Genomic DNA, 18,001 nt, shown 5'->3' on the forward strand with positions numbered 1-18,001 from the left:
ACCTGCTTATGTCTCCAGGGTAGTAGTCTGGGAAACAGAAGAAAACATTTTGACACAAGTCAAGGTGAAAAAGAAGAGGGAAGGATTGGGAAAGCAGGAGGTAAAAACCGTGGGTCGTCACGGGAGTCGTGACAAGTGATGTTCTTCTTCACAAATCATACATCTTGAGTTACATGACTGTCCTTGGCCTTGCCGGGGTGAAAAACTAATTCTATGGAAGTATGTGTGATGTACATCTTATAAAAATGAGAATGATTTTTTGAGCACCTTCGAGCTCCCCAGTGCACGCGCCATCTGGCCACACGCCTGCAGGGCAGCCCCAAGACCTGGGTGATCTGTCACTCTAGATTTCTGTGTCGGGCCATTTCCCCGACACCGAAGCATTCTAAAATCCTGCTGCTGGTCAGAGGCTGCTGCCTACTGCTTTTTGGACAGCTGTGAGAAGCTCCGGTTTTCACTGACCCAGATGAAACTGCAGGCCAGCTCCAGGGGTCCCCGCTGACACAGGAAGCCCCCGACACAAACTGGACACCAAGACTCTGCTCACAAGATAGCACCTGGCCCGCCGTCTTGCGCTGAAGCCCAGCTCTGATAGAACGTTCCAGAAACTATTATCTTAAGGTCAATATTACCTCAAACATTTCTTTTTCTTTACTTTTTTTACTAATTTATCATTTCCTAAAGCATGATTTACTAGAATCATTATATAACCACATCTTTTGGTTAAATACCTTTGACAAGTACCTATCTATTAATATAACAGTCTACAACATTGATAAGTCTATATCAATTTATATCATTTATGGCACTGATAAGGACATCTAAATGACACATTCTGGAACCTGGCTGTAGTCATGAAAGCTTTCAAAACAAGAGACCTCATTGGGACAAATAAACAGGGTCCCCCGACGGTCACCAAGCAAACCACAGGACTAAGGTCCCATTTCTCCAACTGCTGTGACACTGGTGGGCTCCCAAACCTCACCTGGACCCGCCGTTTCGACTCAGCTACTGCATCTCCTGCATCAGTCATCAGCTCCCTCCACCCATAGGCACCTTCGGCTGTCAACCTCCGCCACCTGTTCCTTTCAGCTCCTTCCAGGACCCGAAGACAGCCTGTCCGTCATGAAAAATAACATTCCAAAAGGACGCTATGCTTTCTGCATCCAATAAACTGGAACCCATTATACAATTAGACCACCTTCTGTTCTCCCCAGTTAGTTAAATGGAAGAATCGTGATGAAAATGGAGCGAGGGAGCAGAAAAACTATCTTCCACTCACTGACCATGGTAGGCACTTGCTAGCTGCAAATGCCAGCCTGCGAATCTGGGAAGTCACGTAAAATAACTTGTCTCAAGGTCTCAGATCCTAGACAATGTAGAAAAGTAAGAATGACCGCTCAGCTGAAGTTGAAGAGACACAGTAACCACCCATCGAACAAGGAAAATGTCGCTAACGTGAGCACCCTTACTACACTGTGCTGGGAGGGATGACTCCTTCTGACACCTTGCCAAGTGTTGCCTCTTCCCACACACTCTACTCAGGACATGCACGACGTGAAAAAAGAAGGTCCTCCATTTTCCTTCAGGAAATGCTTCAAAGGCTGGGAGCTTCCAACCTCAGCCCCACCCAGTATGATGCCCGGCACTGATGCCCACAGCCTCTGGGCTCAACACTGCCAACCGTCCCAGTGGGGCCAGTGACACTCCACCACAGCCACGCTTTGTCACTCCTGTGAAGCTGTACTTTTAGGCCACGGAAGAGGGGACCTGCAGAGGCCGCCTTCCCTTCCCCGCCAGCGTCCAGCCAGCTCACACTCCAGTGCGTGCTCCTGAGTACAGTAAATCCAGTGCAGTGCTGGTCATCTCAGGCTTGGCAGTCTGGAATGTTTTCCAAGACAGTTGCCCTTGAGGAACACTGTGGCTCGGTGGGTCATTTGCAAAAATAACTTTTGAAATTTTAGGCAAATGAGAACATCTTCTCCTCCCCCCACTGGCAATTTTCCTGTTTATAGAGTTTGGACACTTTGCACCACCCTGTGAGCACAGCCGTCAAAGGCGTCCGGCCTGTACAGGCCTGCCTTGGTCTAAGGTCATCAGTCTGTTGTTCAAGATGGCTCACCCAGCCAGCGTCACCATGACCCTGTGACCTGAGGCAGACGTCTTCTCAACCCCCAGCATTCCTCCTCATAGTGACAGGTGACCCCCAACTTCAGAGGGGTGTTTCAATTGAACCAGGTCTCACGGGCTCTTGAACATGACCTGCATTTGGACCGCTGGGCGGGAGTCTGGTTGTTCTCTGTACTTTGCCTTTAGTTCACCTTCACCTAGCCAGCACCACCTTGTCACTCGCTCGGGACGTTCCCCAGGTATGGAGGCCCCGATGGCCTCCACCGGGAGAAGGCTGCCACCGTGGCGATGCTCGGCACCTACACACACTTGTTCCGTGAATGTTTATCATCAAACAGACTGACGTTTGTCTTCCTTATTTCCCCGTCCTGTGTCACAGCTGGTCCTGGGCTCCTTCTCTTCTTCATCCCCTGTCCTCCTGTCTCACTTCTGTCCCCCTTCTGTCCCCATCTCCTGTCCCCCTTCTTCAGCTCTGACTTCTGCAGCAACGACCCTGGCCGCCTTGTTTCTGGTGCTCACCATGACGCAGGGGGACTTAACCCAGACTCCAGGAGGAAGTCCCATCTTGCCGGACACCCAGTTGTCCCTTTGAGACTAAAATGCACACACAGCCAGACATTTTTCATATCAGGTGAAGGGGTAAAGAAACCTGGCTACTCTTGATAATTAGAGTAGAAAAGGTATAATTTCAGAAGCATTCAGATCTTGTTAATAAATCTTTAATATTCTCTTGTAGTTCACACATTCTTTGTAAATGAACATTGGTTTGCTTGATGACTTGAAATATAGACAAAGAATATAGAAGTATTTTAAGTCTAAAAATCCCCAATTGGCAAAACTTATTGTTTATTAGAATAATTTTCTTTCTTAGAAAATTATAAATTGGTTAATGTATTTTGTTATAATTCTTAAAAGTACCTTATACTTAAAGCCTAATTTCTATTAAAGCAGATTTTAATATTGATATCAAGCTTCATTATAAATTTCTAAATAATAATATACTTTTACCAACTTATAAAAATTGAGTCGTAGAATTGAACTATTATTTTTGCCAATTAAGATGTATATGCTTAAAAATTACATTAGAAATTGTATAATTGGTTTAAAAATGGCTGAAAATGGTATAAACTAAAACATTTCCCAGCATCTTTGATTTGTTCGAGAAACGCTGTTACAAGGAGATGGGGTCTGCAGGGCTTGGCCACTGGGGCACAATGCAAGTTTTTAGGGGAGAATAAGGACTGGAGCAGACTATAGAATGAAAAATTTGCTTCCACGTATTCAATTGTTAAAATTATTTTATTGTTGTTCAATTACAGTTCTCTGCATTTACCCCCCTCCACTCCCCCACACCAGCCATCCCAATCTCTCTCCCTTGCTTCCACGCCCCCTTGGTTTTGTCCGTGTGTCCTTTATAATTGTTCCTAAAAACCCTTCCCCCCTTCCCCCATTATCCCCCGAGTATTAAAATTAAGTAAATTAAAAAAAACACACACCCATAATTCTTGCTAAGCAAACATGTATGAGAGCTGTGACTGAGGAGCCGGTCACCAGTTTGTAAAAATTTTGATTATATTTTTGAGTTCACAAATAGTATAAATTTAAAATGTAAATGTTTAAGACAAATTCTACCTAAAGCAAAGTTTTCAACAATACTGAAATGAGAAGGCAGTCAGAGGGGTACCCCTGTCCCCTGGCCATTTATCTCAGTCCCATTCTGCAGAGCGTGAAGTCCCCTGTGCCCAGCAGGGAGGCACAGAGCCAGCGTCCCCAGCGCACTCACAGGGCCTGGCCCACGGAGCAACAGGTAACGGGTCTATAATGCTTGGAACGTGTGGGACGTGCTCTGAGCCCTGTAGAACCCCGCCTTCGCTCTCATTAATGCCCTGAGCCCTGGGTACGACGACGACCAACGATCCACAGACGTGGGGTCCGGTGGAAGGGGACAGAGGGTAGACACGACATGACAGGTGGGAACTGCGACCAAAGCCCAGGTGGCCCGGCTGCAGGGTGGTGCCATTCAGCCTCTCAGCTCTCCTTCCTCGCTTACTTCATCCAGTTCTCCTTCTCCAAATTTCCTCTCACTTTACAGACCCATGAAGATAACAACAACAGAAAGAAAACTGAAGATGTCTGCCTTGCTCGTGCCCTAGCCCCCGGCAGGCAGTGTGCCGGGGCTCCAGGCTGCCGCTGCCCACCAGGTTACACCAGCCTCTGACACCCGTCTCTCTCGGGGAGTCCCCTTCTTTTGTCCCTAAATTACACGTCTGCACAATCCACAAATAACGTATCATCAACCCTTGCAGAAAAAAATGGAGACAACTGTACTTGAACTACAATTTTAAAAAAAAAGAAAAAAGAAATACCTGTGGAGTTACGTTAGGGAAAAGTGTGCTCTGAAATGTGCACCAATGAGTCTACAGAAAAATAGCATTTCGTGAGCCATAAAAGCTTAAAGCATCTCATCGTTGTGATGCTATTTGCTATTTATCTGACCTTGGGGGAAGAATCAATGAGAGGGAAGACAGGAAACAGCGTAGGGAAAGTCCTCTTATGACATTTTCCGAAGAACTCTGAAGAGCCAATATTATACAGGGGGAGAAGTAGTGGGAGTATTGGGCACATTGAATTTCAGAAGTAATTTGAGTTAGTTCTTCAAGTTGGACGGCAGGGGGACAGTTTAAATGGAATTGCCATGAGCTGACTTCGCAATGTGACACCCTAGACTAAAGATAATTAATTCCAGACTCCATGCATTTAATTATACCGTGTGAAAGAGAAAACCACCAGCCCAAAGTGGAGTCCCTGGTGCTGAAGCCCGTGACACTGAACTTAGACCGAAGGCCTGACGTCAAGGCCCTTTCAGCCCTTCCAGAAACTTCTGCTCACACCAATCCATCCAGAGTCTCGGCACCAACCCTCGGGAGCTCACCCAGGGCACAGTCGCCCTTCCTCCAAAGAAAACGCCCTGGCCCGAAACAATCCTTTCCTTTCTTTTGCTAATAACTTTCTGGCCGTGCCAGGTTCCTGCCTATAAAAACCTTCTATTTTGCATGCCTTTTCTGACGCATGTCACGCTTACCTTAATAGCAGTACGTATATAAAATGCATATATAATGTTTATGTGCACTTATATAAGTATATGCAGGTAAGCAATATGTGAGGCCTTTCTCAGACTTAAAAGTGTCTGTAGAAGTGTTTAAACACACAAAAGGGAACCAAATATACCCCCACAAAATATACCTCGGCATGTTCGTTATCAGGCTGATGATTTTTGAGAGTCTGCAGACACAGGAGAATCTCTGAAAATAGGAGAAAGGGCCCTTTTTTGAGGGAAATTAGCGGGAAAAGGTAAGGGTGTCTCTCTCCGTGTTCCCGCGAGAGGAAGCTGGGTAAATCACAAGGAGCACTCCTCCGTGGGAAGGCAGGACTCAAGTCTGGGTAGCACCGCACCCTTGTTGATCGTGGTTTCTCACTCGCCTCTGTAGCCGCCCTCCCCCGTCTTTCTTTCGTATTTCAAGTTGTGGTTCGAGCCAGTCCTGGGAGTTAGTTTTCCTGGGCATCCTCCATGTATGCAGAAGGTAGAAGTTTTCATAAACTCTGTTTGCTTTTCTCCTGCGAATCTGTCTTTTGTTACAAGGGTCTCAGCCAGGAGCCAAGAGGGGTTGAGGGAACATTGTTTCGCCTCCTCTGCCCGCCTACGTGTGGGATCTTGCTTGATGGAGTGTTGCCCTTTGTCCTGCCTGCGAGCACAGCGATCATCTCGCAACTTCGGTGAGACACGTGTTGAATGCAACACGGACTCATGCTCTGAACGCCGTGAGCTGCCGTGCTCACCCTGGCAATGAACTAGTTTGCTCCGCAGAACAACCGGAATTCGTCGGCACTGGAGATACGCTCTTGGAACGGACGGCTCCCTTATTTTCACCTTGATCGCTGATGCGTTACATAACAACAATGATTTCACAACATTTAAAAATGGAACGTTTATTAATGGCTAAATTTACACTCAGAGCTACAAAAATAGGCCTATTTTTTCAATATAGATAATATCACAAAAATGATGTTAAGGTTGTACCAACAGCTTATTGCAAATCCATACTGTAAACCTGGGCCATTTAACTTACTCAGTGGATAGAATTAACAACGGAATTTTCTGTACATCAAAAGTATGACAATTTAAATACCTCTTATTAATAAGTGAGTCGATATTCTTCCTCGTTTTAGCAAGATACAAATTTCTTTGTAACTCCTATAAATATTCTCAGCCTTCACTATTATTAGCTGAGAACAAGATGGACTGTTCCCCCCACAAAGGCCTGGACCAGACGGGAGCAGAAGGGACCAAGAAAGCTCTTCCATCAGAGCCCTGGGGCCAAGGGTTCAAGTCAGAGGCCAGCCCAGGGCACTGGGCCTGAGAGAAAGCCCCGCATTTTCATGGGTGAAAGTGTGTGTGGGCCACCCACTCATTATTACAAACCACTCTCCCACAGACAAGCACATTGGGAGTCTAATGTTCCAATCACACAAAATAGGGCTAAACTGTAGTAGTTTTTTTTTTAAATCCAATCCAATGTTTTGGTGAGACTGAAGTATAGACTATAGAAAAAGTTGTCTTTAAGTTATAAAACTCCAAATGATAACTGTATCCATTAGAATAGACACCCACTGGAGAAAAAATCCAGATCTCCTTTAATCTTCCCACGCCAATGTTTCTGCTGAGATTAATTCTAAAGTGGGATTCAATAATGACATCACCACAACCGTAGGAATAGCAGCAATAATAAAAGCATCATAAACGTAGAGTTTACCAACACTTTCACGAGCATCGATATTTTATCCCCACGGAAACCCACACCCACAGAGAAGTCAGGTCCTGGAAGCACTGGCTGTTCAAGATTCACTCAGGGTTGACCATTCGGCCGCAGAAAGAAGGAACTCTTACCCTTGGCAACAGCATGGATGGACCTGGAGAACATTACGTTGAGTGAAATAAGACAGAGAGAAATACCATCTGATCTCACCCATGTGCAGAATCTAGTGAACAAACTGAACTAACAAGGAAAACAGAGGCAGGCTCGGAGAACAGACAGCTGTCAGAGGGGAGGGGCGTTGTGGGTCTGGATGAAAAAGGTAAAGGAAGAGAAAAACTCATCAAAACAGACCGAAGTATGGTGGTTACTGGAGGAAAAGAGGCAGGGGTGGGAGCAGGGGTGGAAGAGGGAAGGGGTGATAAATAGTGATGGGAGACTTGGCTTGGGCGGTAAACACGCAATACAATATACAGATGATGGGTTGTAGAATTGTACACCTAAATCCTATATGACTTTAGGACCCAATGTCACCCTAATAAATTCAGTAAAAGAGAAAAATAATGGCTTAAAAAGACTTAAGAAGAACTGGAACCAAATCTACCCCACATTGCCCAAGTTTGACTTATCACATATAATCATATGTTATCATCTTGGTCAGTTGGAAAGAAATCTTTTCTTAGCAATATCTGGAAGTGTCTGAACACAGAGCAGAGTGGAACCTCACTCCTGACCACGTGGGTGCTCGGCTCTTGAGGGGCTGGGGTGGGCCCACCAGGCGCGGAGCGCCCCATCCGGACACCGCCTGGGTCACCGCTTTCCCCCGGGCACCTGCTCCTCCCGCTCCCACGTGAGCCTTCTCCCGCAGAACTCCTTGGGTATGCAATGAATGTCTGTCGAATAACTCCAGCATGGGGGGGGGGTAATTTCAAACATTTTTCTCTAGGACTTTCTGATATGTGAGAAATCACTGAAAGGAAAACTGGTATGTGAGGCTCATTTAATTTTTTTCATCGAGGAAGTAGGATAATAACACCTAATGACAGGAAACAGCAGAGCGAGCGGAGGAAGAACTGAGCATTATCCCACGTGCTGCTCTGTCTTCGGTCTTGTTATTTCAGCATCCTTAGGTGGGTTTTTTTCCTCAGGGAAAAAAAGAAAGAAGTCGACAAGTTCCCCAGACAGGTCCCATTCCTTTAAGCCTTGTTACTGCAGAATGTAATTTTGATTCATGTTATCAGGAGCGAACAGCACAAACTTAAAAGGTTTTCTTTAATCATTCAATTCATCACAATGTCCCCTCAAAGGAAAAAAAAAGTCAATACGGCTCCCAGGTAGCAACTACACAGATGTCAAATATAAGGTTCATTTGCTCCTTGTTCATTTAAGCAGAGTGTTCAGTTCTTTCTCTGAAAAACGAGCTTTCTTACCCAAGGTTTGCTTTGACAAGCATCCTCAAGGTTGACGGAAGGAACAAGCAGGACCATTTTCAAATCTCTCTGCGCCTCCATTTTACAGTGACTGGGTCACACACAGGGAATCGAAAAACACAAATTTAAACCTTTTCATAGGTTTGATGCCAGACATCCCACTAGCCTATGGAGAAGAGAGGGGGTGGTTTTTAACAGAACAAACGGAGGAAATTTGCCCAAGTGCCCCGGTCCGTTCTCTGAGAGGTCAGACGTATGAGGATGACACAAAACGTACAAGAGAAAAGCGTGCCTTCTGGTCCCATGCCCGTCCCTCTGCCGACGGGTCGACTTTCTCGAGCGAAGATCCCCGTGCCCACGTGAAAGGTAATAAAATGCCACTTCCCCCCGCCGTTAGCGTCACTGCCCGCATGCCCGCATGCGCCCCCAGAAGTAATCCAACCATCTCCTAGCGGCGAGGGGTAATGAGTAATAAAGTCCATGGGGAAGGTGGAGCAGATGGTACAACACAAACGTGAGCCTTCTTCAAGAGATAAGAAATCTAAAGATTTAAACAAATTTTTCACAAAATGGGCCACAAACATGCCATTAAACGTGCCTAATGACTCTGGCAAAGGGACACGTGCCCCGAGAAAAGGAGGACAGCCATTCTCGTCACAGTACAGATAAGACTCATGCGGGCTGGCGCCTCTATTGGTGACAAGGGACCGTTCTTATTGCTCATTGTTTATCTATTCACAGTAAACAGGGTGGACCGCAACCTGACCTCACCTTGGGCCTCAGACAGCTGGATGTGTCAGGGAAGGGTTCTGGTTCTCGGGGACCCGGAACAAAGAATTACAGACTATTTCCACTCTTAGCACAGAGAAAGCGAAAGATCAACAGCACAGAGGCATTAAAATAAAACTAGACCGGATTTTGACGATGTGGAGGTCGAGCCATTTATGTAAAAGCACACTCCCTCCTGACATTTCCAATCTATTCCAGAGAAACCGCTTCCTATCCATGAACCTTCTGGGTGGCCCCCTCGGTGCCAACATGTCTTTTCTCAGATGTTTGCGTAGCAAACAGCCTTGGAAATAGTACCTCCTCCCAGACCAGACAGCAGGCATGCTCATCGTCTAGTACAAAATGCCCAGGCTTCCTAACTCAGACTCCCTCCCTGATGTCACCCACCCACTGGACGGCTCGGCACCATCTGCCCTCGGCACACGGTCCCGTGGAAACGGGGAGCTGGGGACCAGCAGGAACAGGCTGTTCCGCCGACACATCACCTGCATCCCCGACCCGCTGGTCTGTGGTTGAGACTTCGGCAGGAGTGGAGGGTGAGGCCATCGGCGCCTGCTGGGCAGAGGCCAGGAACGCCCCCAGACACACACCTACCGCGTGCAGGATGAAGAGGTGCCCACCTGCCCCACCCCCAGGGAAGCCGCCGATGCTGAGGCCCTGCTGTGCCCCACAGCTGCCTGCCCGGGGGTGGGCTGCACGTCTGGTACTTTAAACAGCTCTTTCTCAGAAGTACAGACAAAATATCAGAAGTGTAACCAAAATACGTGAATTTTTAAAAGTTTCATCAATTTGAGAGAGGGACGGGGGAAGCGAGAGAGAGAGGTCAGTTTGTCGTTCCACCTATTCAGGCACTCATTGGTTGACTCCTGTACGTGCGCTGAACAGGGATCGAAACCAAAACCTTGGAGGGTCAGGACGCTGCCCTAACCAACTGAGCTACCCGGCCAGGGCTCAAAATAGGTAAATTTTGCCTCTCCTGTTTCTCCTTGGTTTCACAACTCCCCGTGACAAATGCTGACCTCTTATGTTTGGGGTTTTTTTTCCTGACTCTAAGACACAGCTAATAGTTGGTTAGCCTTGTGGTTGCACATACCACCACGGGAGTCGGCCCCTTGGTCAAGAGGGTATGAGGCAGTGGGAACAAAGCAAACACCCAGAAATCAAACAGCAAAACCAAGACTGATCTCTCATTCGCATTAAATGTCCAGCAGATGTGGGAGGAAACAGGAGAGAATCGTTTGGATTCAAAACGATTTTGCCACCCCAAAACAGGTGTGGGTGACATCCCTGTAGGATTCCACACAGACCCTCCGGGACAGAGTCCAGCGAGCCATTACGGCACCTGCGCCAGCCGTAGCACATGGGTCTTCGGGTGCATGAGCAGGAGGAACTGGAAGGCTGCGCACCTCAGGTCAAGACGCCAGCACACATGACCCAGAACTAAGTGCATGCCCGGGGGGTCCAGGGGAGGCTGAGAGCGAGCATGGGGCCCTCGGTATAGCAGTCGCCCTTCTCTGCCCTAGAGGACATCCCAAGCCCTGCATTGCTCTTTGGAACTGGATGGTGTAAACTGAGAGCCAAGAGGGATGCCAGGCAAAAACTGTGCCCACAGGCTGCCCCCTGTGTTCTTACAGCTTGGCTACATGAACAGTCAGCAATGCCTGGCCCCCTGCAGCAGCTGAACCATGCTGCAACATTCAGGTCATCGCCACCGAGCACCCTGTTGGTACAGAGCAGTCGTGTGCAGCATAGGAACTTACAGTGCAAATGGGGTCCCACAGAGCATGTGAAGAAGCTGTTACCACCAATAGGTTTCAGAATGTTATGGGCAGCGACAAGGGCTATGACAGGAGATGGGCCATTTCAAGGAGGACTGAAGCCACCGGAATCCTGGTAGAGGACAGGGACAGTAAACAGATCTCATCTCAGGTACCGTTCTGGCTGACGCAGAGGCTGCGTGGAGTGCTGCACTGAGTGGTCTGGGAGGCTGCCTGGGAGCAGGGGTCCCTGGGCCCAGATGCACACCAGCTGAGGGCGCTGTGCCGCAGGCCACCAAGCCCATGGCACACCGCACAGGAAAGGGAAGCTGCAGGGCAGGTGGGGGAGGGGAGAATGATGCAGACCCCAGCTCGTGGGGCCGGAGACATGGTGGACAAGGGAGAGACATCCACACGGACTACTGAGTCCTGTGCAGGAAAAGGGGCAGCCTGGCCTTTTCTCTCAAGGGCAGCAAAAACCTCGGCCCTTGCCATGACCGGCCTTTATTGGGTTTCTCAGCACACTACAGGATGGTCCTCATTTACTACGCACAGGTTGCCTTAGGTGGTTACCTTTTACAGAAAACAAAGGAGCCAATCCCACTAATCACATCACAGAAGAGGGATATTTGCAAATGAAAAGGCAAAAGTGGTTGGACCAGTTACACTCCTCCTTGGAAGGTTTAGCATGGATTTTAGGAAGTTATTTTGCAGTAAATGCTTGCCACAAATCTGGGAGAGGGAGTTTTAGCAAAAAGCAAGACTCAGAGCAGCCTAGGCATATTGAAGGCCTGATTACCCACGGGAGAACCTATTCTTGGGTGTAGGTCCTGTGCATCTGAGTGGGAGCTGGGCCCACGCCACACAGAACGGTCTCCTGCAAGAGAACACACCAGTCGGGCAGAGGAGTGAGTGCGAGCAGCAGGGTGACACAGAGGAGTGGGAACGCGGTGCGTCTGTCTGCCTTCGGAGTGGGCTCTGCAGGGCACAGAGCAGCTGTGGAGCCATGGATTCTCTCCTGTTTCCTCCTGTTTCCACTACGAACGAGTAGCCACCTTGAAAAATAAAACCTGAGAGAGACCTGGTTCCCCAAGCCCTGATATGGGCGGACTGAGGTTCTTTGGCAGGTACAGCTGGTCCGTCACTGTTCCAGAGAGAGTTCCACGGCCTGTGAACACAGCCTGCCACCCACAAGCACCGGACCGGACACTGAGGTGCGCCGGCGGAGAGGGCCACTGAAACCAACGCTTCCAGTGCTTTCCGGATGCGCAGCAGCACACGCCAGCTGCGGCCGGGTAAACTCTGTTGGCGGAACGGAACCAGTTTAATCCATCACCACGAGTGAGCGCAGAGGCAGAGACAAGCGTGAGCTGCACCGTGGGGACCAGAAGGTGGTGCCCTGAACTTCCCCACTGGCGGGTCGGACACCCCACTGACGGCACATATCTCGGAAGGTATGGAGTGCGGCCGACTGTGTAAGGGGGTCAGCGGGAGAGACGATCATGAGGGTCTGCAACTAGGTAGGGCTTCCCTTCCTCCGTACTTGGAAGTGAAGAGGAGAGGGGCATCTTGCTGGGGGAAAAGAGCTGGGGGAAAACGATGACGGCTTGTTAAACAGGTGGAGGATGGGGGAGACAACCGTACACTGTTGTTTATGCAAAATGCTCTGTGGTTTTCTACGCCATAGCTGGCAGCCCTGCTTAGAAACCCCAGCCTGGGTCTCTCATCTGCCACGGCGTCGTGCCCGCTGGAGGGGTCTGCGCTATGCTCACGTGCAGGAGCAGCTGCGGGTGGGGCAAAGGTGGTCACCCCCTCAGGGGGGGGGCACGTGACGTGGTTCCTTTTCATTCCTGGACTTCCTCCTCTAAAAGCCACAAAACACAACCTAACTGCAAAAAGTGAGACCATCCAGCCACCTGCTCATAGCAGGGAGATAGGAAAGAGAACTTGAGGCCCCGGGGGCAGCTTGAGAGGAGGCTGGTGCATCGGACGTGGGTCACCCTGGGCACTTCTAAAGGAGGGGCTTGCGGAGGGCACAGAGGCAGGATGGAGGGCGCAGAGAACACGATTCCCTGCCCTTTACACCCCTCAGAAACTGAGAGCCTGAGGATGTGGGGGTCCCTGGGATCCCTCATGGTACTGCGAGGCAGCCCTAGGACCATCCACTTGACAATTGCCACCCAGGAGCTGTGACATCGGTGACAACCCAGCACGAAGTTCCAGAGACAGTTAAGTGAGAAGCAGCAGGACCCACTGGACACGAGCACTGACCAGGGATGGTGACAGGGTGCTGGGAGGTGAGCTGCCAGAACTGTCCCCACCCCCCAAAGGCCGGAGGCTGGGATTTAACGTCCACTCCAGCAAACTGCTGACCACGTGTTTGAAGCCGGTGTCCTCCTCCCCATGAAACCCCGGCCTTCGGTAAGGGATCTGCACCCACTGAACTCAGACCACCCGCCCCCCGCCCCGCTACGAGCAACGCAGTCTCCCTCTGGTACATCCTCTCCAGCAGCTTATTCATCCAAATGCACCCTGAGTCCCAGATTCCATGGCGACTGGCCGGACCCAGCCCCTCCGCAGCCTCACCCCTGCCTCTCCCGGAGCGCCAGGAGCCGGCCAGGAGCCGGCAGTGTGGGTCAGCCAGACTCCCAGTCTTCGCAGAGTCACAGCGGCATGCGGGAAGTAAAAATTACTGACCTGAAGACAGACAGTGCGGCTTCATTTGTGTAGTGGAGAAAAACACAGAAATGCGCCTGTGAGAGAGGATGACCCGAGTGCCTGATTCGGTGGCTCTCGCCCAGGAAAGCGCAGTCCAGCCTGCAGCTGACTCGCTGGCTCTGATTTGTAATCAATCAAAGGGCCGTCCTGAACTAGGGGGACTCTGTGACCATGGCCGGGCTGCTGTAATGACTCGCTGTTCCCGCAGGTCTGGTGCGTGCCCACGCGTGTGAAGGACGGGCTCCCGGCATGACACCAGCGAGGAGCAAGCGTGCACCCTGTGCCAATGAGGACCGGGCTCATCTGGCACTGCCTGCCCGCTCAGCACCACTTCCTCACACGGCAGGGACACCTCTGACAGACGCCACGACCATGCTGTAGCTTCTGGAAAAATGAGGGCAGAAGCAATTCTTAAAAAATGATGGCAGACATCGCCATAGAGTCGGACACTGCATGAGCATCCCCCTCCCTTCTCAATGCGGTCTCAGTCACGCTGACCAGTGGTCTGCTTAGAGCAAATGTGGGCCGGGCCCCGTGCCCCACTGGCATGCAGATGTCTGGGTGGGCAGAGCTGTAGTTTCCAGGGACCAGTGAGCTCCCACGGCAGGGAAGGAGCAGCACAAACCAGAGGCAGAGAAGTCGGAACGGGAGCTCAGAGCACGGTGTGCATTTCAGCGACAACCCCTGTGACCTTGGGGGAGCTGGCCAGCCCCGTGCCCCTCACACCATATTGCAGCAGGGCCTGGAGTCAACAAGCAGTGAAGTCAGGGCTGTGTCGGCCTGGGGAGGCAGCGGTCGCATCATCCATCATGTCCCTCTTCCAGGCTGTTCCAAGGAGACAGCCACCGAGCTGGGCTGGGAACAGGCTGCCAGGCCCCGCAGGAGCCCAGCCCTGGAGAGGCAGCAGCTGTCGTCCGGAATCAGGCGGGGCCACAGGTGCAGCCAGCTCACAGCTCAAACGAGCACGGGAGGCAGGGCTGTGGCCTCAGAGCACTGAAGACAAGAGCCTTCTCCGTGCCTCAGTGCCGGAGGGTCGGACTCGGTGCCCAGAGCCTGGACAGCCCACCCAGAGAGGCAGCTGCTACCCAGGGCATTGACCCTGAATTTACAGAGCAACTTGGCCGAGTTAAGCCACTTTGTTTTAAAAATAATGTATTTCCTTAATGAAACAAAAAGATAAATGGCACCGAGGAATGCAAAACAAAGAGGGAAGGTGTATGTCAGCCCTTCTGCCGGCTCCATTTTCTGCAGGTAATGGCGACCATTTTCTCATGTGTTTTTCCAGACTTTTCTATGCTGTCTGGGCATACACACGCGTGTGGCTACACAATTGATGAATCTGTCTTTATCTAAATGGCACCATAGCCTAGGATACCACTCTGCATTTCTCCACCTCGTGGTTCCAAGCACCCTCTGAGACACACCAGTATACGAACAGCAGAGCAGTGACGAGGTGAACGGGACTGGTCTGTCTGACCAGTCCACTCCGCACGTCCTCCTGTGGAAACATCCCGAGTCACCCCATCACTCCCTGGTAGCGAAGCTCTGGGGCGTCTCTAGGCTTTGTTCTCACAGAGCTGCCACGAGCCATCTGCACATGCACACCTTTGACCCTGGGCAAGCATGCCTGCGGGTCAGATCCCTAGCACTGGAATTGCCGGATCAAAGGACGTGCACATTTTAAATGCGGCATATTTGCCAAGTTGCTCTCCAAAGCCATCATATCCACCCATGTCTGAGCTCACCAGCAAAGGAACGCCTCTTCTGCACCAAGAACACACTTAGGAAAAGCATCAGGCACTTTCGCAGCCAAACATACTCTAACCAGTAGCACTGGGCTGCGTGCCTGAGTCAAAGCTTAGATCAGACAGGGTCGGAACAGAAGTCATCTCAACCAAGGGCAACATTCTGTAGGCAAGAGATTCTGAAGGAGGGGGACCCCAGGGGCAGTGGTCCTGGGGTTCGGGTTCAGAGTGCCCAGGCTCCTTTGTCTCTCAGTGGCTGGCTGCATGCCACTGGCTAGGTGACCCAACATTATGCACCAAGAAGGATGCTTGTTTGATGGGAGAAGGATGCTGTGCACTGAATATGTATTGAGCAGCCCGAACGTACCCAAGCTGCCCATTGCTTCCATTACTGGAGAAACCATATTTTGCCTTCGTACATATTCCTGCATATGAAGGAAGACAATAGAGAACTTTTCTCACTTTAACTTCTTTTACTGCCTCAAGAAAAATAGGAACTGCTCTAAAGAACAAAAGAAGAAGAAGAAAATAAATTCAAACGTGTGCCTAAATTTGAGTCGGAATTCTATCTCCTCCGAGTATGCCTGACTAGAGACACGACTGACTTAGTCCTGGACAGACAGGCAGCTGTCAGGCTGAGAGTCCACCCCTAGGATCTCCACCAGCGTTGTCAAAAACACAGAACATCACGGCTTTATCCTCAGGCCATCAGGAGCCCCATCCTTTACTGGTATTTCTTCAGCCACATCGAAAGCAGGACTCAGTGGCCTCCTCCCCTCGCTCCATCTGGAGGACCACATGGCTCAGATCGGTCCCCTGAGGCACAGCCCCGACGCCAAAGGGGATGCTATATCGGTGCAATAATTAATAACATCATTTGTTTAATTTTGATTAATATTTAATCGTGGAATTCACAAGCGCCTGTTGAAATAATTCCCAGCGTGAAGATGTGTTTGTGTCCCCCCTGGAGAGAAGAGAGATGGTGTTGTCAAGATGGCATGAAAAAAAAGCCCCCTTAAGCTGTGTGGGAAGCACTGGTCCTCCAGGAACGGATCAGGAATGCCTCTCAAGAGAGTTGGCATGGCAACCGGGATCTGAGGTAGCTCCTCGTTGTCATGCTCACGTTCATTAGACCTCATGAATCGTCACCGCAGGCAAGCGGGGGGACCTGCTGACTAATAACAAGGACCCCGGCAGTACGCATGCCAGGACCATGGTGCGCCCCATTGCTGATGGTGGTGTAATCGCCCGGCTTCCACTCTAAGGGCAGCCTCGCCGTCACTAGGCGACCCCCCGACTGGGAGCAGAACAGAGTGGGAGCACCTGATAAACTCAGCCAAGGAAGGCAGCAAACAGGGAAAACGACCCTCAGAACGTCTGACTCCAGGATGGCAGATGGGACGTGCTCCACGGGGGCATTTCACAAGATGCTTCGCTGCTGCCTGGAGGGGACGCGTCCCCCGCTTACCAGCCACAGGGCGCCCTGCAGCGTTTTCTGCCTGCCCACGAGCTCTCATGCTCCTGCCCACTCACGGCCAGGCCCCGTCAACGTGGGCATGTCCCCGTGTCACCGTCGTCCACAAGCGGCTGGATGCTGCCCCAAAAGCAACACCATGAGGGGGGAGCAAACGCACTCCCAGGTGAAGACCAGGGAAAACAGCTCCTTGGGCCAAGTTTCTGACAGAGGAGTGAGGGTCCCGATAACGCAGTCAAATAGACTCAGAATCGGCTCTCACAGAAAACCGTTTCCCGTTCCAAAAAGGCACAGACACAGAGAAAGGATGCTAAGAACCGACCACATTTCATCGTCTCTGATGGCCACTGCGATGCCACGCTTCGGCGGGCCAGTTACAGGGCAGGTGGAGGAAGAGCTTCGTCCACCTGCAAATGCACCTGTGGGCTGCAGCCCCACGGGCTTTTCTAGAGGAGCGCCCGTGGAGAAGGCACACACTGACAGTCCCGCATTGTGGATGCCAGAGGCCCTGCGGCCACTTGCGGCCACTTACAGCCGAGTGTGACCAGGGAAAATGCTGAGACAGCCCTGAACATCCCCCAGGGGTGATGCTATGTCACGGTGTCTGCTGGCGGGGGGCTGCCACAGCCAACCCCCACAGACGGGCCTGCTGAAACAACAGGCATCTGTTTCCTTTTGTCACAGTGCTGGGGACAGGAGCCGGTGCCCCTGTCGCACCTATTTTGAGACCTGTTTTGAATGTCCCCTGTGCACAGGCACAGGGGAGAGAGGCCCCTGCTCCTGAGGACAGGGCTCTTTACGGGTAGATAATCTCTGGGCCCCACTCCTGTTCCCCTCTCCTGCCTCTGAGGGGACACACAGGAGCCCCTGTACGTGACACTCACCGCCCAGTGCCATTCCTCCCCAAGGGCCACCGAGTTGTCAACAGAATCTGTCCCCTGACAGCCAAGGCCAGCTCTTGAAAGTCACAAAGGAAGGAAGTCATTTTGAATGGTTCACTCGGAAATTCTAAATTGCTACAAATCCTACATAAGACAGGACCCAAGACAATTGTCCTAAGACACACTGCCCATGAGCCACCCTCAGCTCCAGCTCCGATGAGAGTAAAAAACGAGACCCGCCTCCTGGCTCCCAGGGCTCCTGGTTG

This window comes from Sturnira hondurensis, unplaced genomic scaffold, assembly GCF_014824575.4.
Source record: "Sturnira hondurensis isolate 20B ecotype Veracruz unplaced genomic scaffold, ASM1482457v3 Scaffold0001872, whole genome shotgun sequence".
Classification (NCBI taxonomy): Eukaryota; Metazoa; Chordata; class Mammalia; order Chiroptera; family Phyllostomidae; genus Sturnira; species Sturnira hondurensis.